Source organism: Felis catus, chromosome A1 (assembly GCF_018350175.1).
Source record: "Felis catus isolate Fca126 chromosome A1, F.catus_Fca126_mat1.0, whole genome shotgun sequence".
Lineage (NCBI taxonomy): Eukaryota > Metazoa > Chordata > Mammalia > Carnivora > Felidae > Felis > Felis catus.
In genome coordinates, this window is record NC_058368.1 from 36,316,324 (window position 1) to 36,322,418 (window position 6,095).

A 6,095-nucleotide genomic window follows, 5' to 3' on the forward strand; every position below is an offset into this window, starting at 1 on the left:
GAATTTATATTAGCAAAATAGGATCTGTCACTAAAGGGAAATATCTTTGCTCCTTTCAACATGAAATTAACCGCATTTAACCAATAATCACCTTAATTGATTTTCCAGATAAATCTTTGTGTTGTTTATATTTTCTTTGAAGCTGCATACAGCATGGCTTTTCTACAAAGAGCAGAAATTCAGAAGCATGAAAACACTGCATTGTAGAATAGCTTCGAAGTCTGATTGAGAGAGCATTTGGAGAGAATTCTAAACCTAGAAGCCAAATCAAAACACAACAATAACAACCCATTCACATTCTGTTCTATGGGGGGATCTTCAAAAAACATCTCTCAAAAATGCATTATAAAAATATGGGTAGTTTTATACAGATTCCACATTGTCTGCATGGATTTTTATTAAGACAATGGAAATAATTACAATACAGTAAATATTTATAAGGCAAGTGATAGTAAATAAAATTATAACGAATAGGAACAAGATGAGAGGTTAAATAAGTAGATATAATTTTTCCAAAGGCAATCTTAAAAACAATGGTAGATTTTCAAAGTTAAGGTATTTACCAAAGCAAATAGAAGCAAAATTTCCTATGCTTTGGAGAAAAATAATTTAGTCCTTTGGGGGATGAAATTGAGGTCTAAGGATTTACATTTATTTCTATACTTTTTCAATATAATCCTTCAGGAGTGAACGTGGATTCCTTTCTTAAGAATGGGGAATGAAGGTCATCTTTTTCCTTTTAGTCCAGATACTAAGAACACCATGACAATGTGTGATGTTTAGTCTTTATACCCATTGCATGGTATAGAAAGATCAATGGACTAGGGGCGCCTGGGTGGCTCAGTCAGTTGAGCGTCTGACTTCAGCTCAGGACATTATCTCGCGGTCTGTGAGTTCCAGCCCGCCGTCGGGCTCTGTGCTGACAGCTCAGAGCCTGGAGCCTGCTTCAGATTCTGTGTCTCCCTCTCTCTCTGTGCCCCTCCCCCGCTCATGCTGTGTGTGTGTGTGTGTGTGTGTGTGTGTGTGTGTGTGTGTCTGTCAAAAATAAATAAATATTTTAAAAAAATTTTTTTTAAAAGAAAGATCATTGGACTAGAAATGACAAACTCCAGGTTCTTGTCCCAGATGCACCATTAACTGGTTTTGTGACCTTGGGAAAATCAATGTATTTGACAAATATTCCTTAAGCACTTAAGTACTATACAAGATGTTTCAGACACACTGGCAATAAGAAACTTTTCTTGACTTCCAAGTTCTTTCCCCTTAGTAAAGAGAGACTGACAGTAAAAAAAAGAATCACAATAAAGAACTACAGGTGCAATAACAAAAAATGGATGGGATGGGGTCAGGGGCAGGAGAAGCCATTTCAAAAACTTCAAGCCCTTTGGCTTTGCTTGCTCGGAGGGTGCTTGACCAGTTGGGGCAAAAGATAAAGCTGGAGTCATAGGAGAAAAACAAACCGTGGAATGGTTTTTCCATTATTGTAAGGAGTTAGACTTTAATATGTATCCAGTGATTCTCAAATCTTGATATACAACAGAATTATTTGGGAAGCTTGTTAAAACATATCTGTCTGCCCTTAGTGATGGCATCAGAATCTCCAATGGCAGGACCAAGACACTAATGTTTTTGACAAACCCCTCAGGTTCTCCTAATGTACACAAAAGTTTGAAAACAACTGGTATCGTCAGTGGGGAGTCACTGAAGGCCCTGAGGTAAGGGAATAACACCATATTTGTATTCTAGAAAGATCATTCTACCAAGTGTATAGAGAAAGGACTAGAGAGGTGTGAGCCTGGAGACAGGGAGGCCAATTAAAAGAATATTTTTCCCTGTGACCCACAAGCCAGCATCCCCTCTTGGGTATATGTCTCAGACAAAGTCTAATATATGGACCTCAGGAGACAAACACAAAATGTTCACAACTGCAGTGTGTATAGTAGCAAAAAACAGGGACACCCCAAATATCCACTAACAAAAGCATGGACACATTTTGGTGTCTTCCCACAAAAGAATATTCTACAACAGTGAATATGGGTGAGTCAAGTCTATATGCAACACAAGAAGTGAATCTTAAAAATAGAGTTGTGAGAGTAAAAATGCAAGAAACGGAAAACTATATACTATATACCATTCAAATAGAGTTTTAAAATGAGCAAAACTAAATAGTCTGTATACTCAGTTTTTCAGCCACATGAGAGTATAAGAATGCACAATGCAGGATAGCATTTACCACTTGTAGAGCACAAGGGAATGGGTCAGGTGGAAACATTGATTGATGGCTGATGTTATTTTGAGTATACCTCACAACTTATATTTGGTAACCAGTTTGCAAAGATGGCTTTCCAATGCACCATGCTTCCTAATATTACACAAGGGTCCTGTGTAATCCCCTTGCACACTGAACCTGGGGGGGCAAAATCAAGAAGATGCAGAAGTGACACTGTATGACTTATAAGCTTAAGTCATAAGAAGCCTTGGGTCTGCTTTTCTTGGCCACCCTAGAATACACACTCTGGGGAAGCAAACCACCATGTAGGAAGTCCAACTATCTTAAGACCACCATCCTGTGAAGAAACCCAAGTTAGCCACATGGAGAGACTGCAGGGAGACAGGGAGATGTCTAACCAGCTATCCCAAGGGAGGCACCAGATATGTGAGGGAAAAAGCCATCATGTGTATCCAGCACAGTTGAGCTTACAGATAATTCTAGCCCCAGACACCATCTTAGTGCAATGGCATGAGAAACCCAAGGGGAATGTGCCCTGCTGAGCTGAACAAATCCTTAGAACTGTGGGATTGTAATTGATTGCTGTATTAAGCCACATGATTTGAAGTGGTCTACTTTGCAATAGATAACCAGAATATTATATGTTACATATATGCTTTTTTATTTTATTTTTAATACAATTTATTGTCAAATTGGCTTCCATACAACACCCAGTGCTCATCCCAACAAGCGGTCTCCTCAATGCCCATCACCCACTTTCCCCTCTCCCCCACACCTACCAACCCTCAGTTTGTTCTCTGTATTTAAGAGTCTCTTATGGTTTGCCTCCCTCCCTCTCCATTTGTAACTTTTTTTCCCCTTCCCTTCCCCCATGGTCTTCTGTTAAGTTTCTCAAGATCCACATATGAGTGAAAACATATGGTATCTATCTTTGTCTGACTGACTTATTTCACTTAGCATAACACCCTCCAGTTCCATCCACGTTGCTGCAAATGGCAGGATTTCATTCTTTTTCATTTCCAAGTAGTATTCCACTGTATATGTAAACCATATATTCTTTATCCATTATTCAGTTGCTGGACGTTTAGGCTATTTCCATAATTTGGCTATTGTTGAAAGTGCTGCTATAAACATTGGGGTACAAGTGTCCCTATCCATCAGCACTCCTGCATCCCTTGTGTAAATTCCTAGTAGTGCTATTGGTGGGTCATAGGATAGCTCTGTTTTTAATTTTTTGAGGATCATCCACACTGTTTTCCAGAGTGGCTGCACCAGTTTGCATTCCCACCAACAGTGCAAGAGGGTTCCCATTTCTCCACATGCTCGCCAGCATCTATAGTCTCCTGATTTGTTCATTTCAGCCACTCTGACCAGTGTGAGGTGGTATCTCAGTTTGGTTTTGATGATTTGTGTTTCCCTGATGATGAGTGACATTGAGCATCATTTCATGTGTCTTTTGGCCATCTGGATGTCTTATTTGAAAAAGTGTCTATTCATGTCTTCTGCCCATTTCTTCACTGGATTTTTTGTTTTTCGGGTGTGGCGTTTGGTGAGTTCTTTATAGATTTTGGATACTAGCCCTTTATCCGATATATCATTTGCAAATATCTTTTCCCATTCCATTGGTTGCCTTTCAGTTTTGTTGATTGTTTCCTTTGCAGTACAGAAGTTTTTTTTTTTTTTTTTTTTTTTTTTTTTTTTTTTTTTTTTTTTTTTTATCTTGATGAGGTCCCAATAGTTCGTTTTTGCTTTTAATTCCCTTGCCTTTGGAGATGGGTCGAGTAAGAAATTGTTGCAGCTGAGGTCAAAGAGGTTGTTGCCTGCTTTCTTCTCTAGGGTTTTGATGGTTTCCTGTCTCACATTCAAGTCTTTCATCCATTTTGAGTTGATTTTTGTGTATGGTGTAAGAAAGTGAACTAGTTTCATTCTTCTGCATGTTGTGGTCCAGTTCTCCCAGCACCATTTGTTAAAGAGACTGTCTCTTTTCCATTGGATACTCTTTCCTGCTTTGTCAAAGATTAGTTGGTCATACATTTGTAGGTCCAATTCTGGGATCTTTATTCTATTCCATTGGTCTATGTCTGTTTTTGTACCAATACCCCTCCAGGAACCCTCCAGTAACCTTTACGGTCTTGTTGATTATAGCTTTGTAGCAGAGGCTGTAGTCTGGGATTGTGATGCTTCCCACTTTGGTTTTCTTCTTCAATATTACTTTGGCTATTCAGGGTCTTTTGTGGTTCCATACAAGTTTTAGGATTGTTTGTTCTAGCTTGGAGAAGAATGCCAGTGCAATTTTGATTGGGATTGCATTGAATGTGTGTGTAGATTGCTTTGGGTCGTATTGACATTTTAACAATATTTATTCTTCCAATCCATGAACATGGAATGTTTTTCTATTTCTTTGTGTCTTCAATTTCCTTCATAAGCTTTCTATAGTTTTCAACATACAGATCCTTTACATATTTGGTTAGGTTTATTCATAGGTATTTTATGGTTCTTGGTGCAATTGTAAATGGGATCAGTTCCTTTATTTCTCTTTCTGTTGCTTCGTTATTGATGTATAAACATGCAACCGATTTCTGTACATTAATTTTGTGCCCTGCGACTTTGCTGAATTCATGTATCAGTTCTAGCAGACTTTTGGTGGAGTCTGTTGGGTTTTCCATATGTTACATATATCCTTTTGTACACATCAAAACATGTAATTTTTAATTTTTATTTTATTTGTTTTATTTTATTATTTTATTTTTTAAATTTACATCCAAATTAGTTAGCATAGTGCAACATTGATTTCAGGAGTAGATTCCTTAGTGCCTCTTACCCATTTAGCCCATCCCCCCTCCCATAACCCCTCCGGTAACCCTCAGTTTGTTCTCCATATTTATGAGTCTCTTCTGTTTTGTCCCCCTCCCTGTTTTTATATTATTTTTGTTTCCCTTCACTTATGTTCATGTTTTGTCTCTTAAAGTCCTCATATGGGTGAAGTCATATGATTTTTGTCTTTCTCTAATTTCACTTAGCATAATCCCCTCCAGTTCCATCCACGTAGTTGCAAATAGCAAGATTTCATTGTTTTCGATTGCCAAGTAATACTCCATTGTACATATACACCACATCTTCTTTATCAATTCATCCATCGATGGACATTTGGGCTCTTTCCATACTTTGGCTATAGTTAATAGTGCTACTATAAACATGGGGATGCATGTGTCCCTTCAAAACAGCACACCTGTATCCCTTGGATAAATGCCTAGTAGTGCAATTGCTGGGTCATAGGGTAGTTCTATTTTTAGTTTTTTGAGGAACCTCCATACTGTTTTCCAGCATGACTGCACCAGCTTGAATTCCCATGCAATTATTTTTTAAATGAGAGTACTAAAATAATTGGTCAGAATTAGACAGTTCTGGCTTCAAATCCAGACTCAGCCACTAATAAACTGTGTGGCCCTGAGTAAGTGACTCAGCTTTCTAAGAATCCATTTTCTCATCTGAGAAACACAGAAAGTAATAGCTCCTAACTCATAAGGAGGTTGAGAGGTTTCAGAAATATAGAGTTCATACATCCTTATCCAGGGTGAGCACAAGGGCTTAAATTATAGGGTCTGGGCCATACTGCACAAATTTGCTTCCTCTGGATTTAAGGGGAAAAAGGGAAAAAGAGCTTTTGTCAATGAAGAGTATGGATTATAGCTCAAGAACTTCTGTGAATAATCATGGTAAACAGGATTCAGCTGAAACAAATAACTACAGTCTTTTCTCACTCTGTGGTTTTATGAAGATTCATTGATTTCCTGGGGTTTATTTCAGGTATAAAACATTTGAATTCAGATATCCCAGGAACAGAGTTCCCTGCTAATTTCTCTAT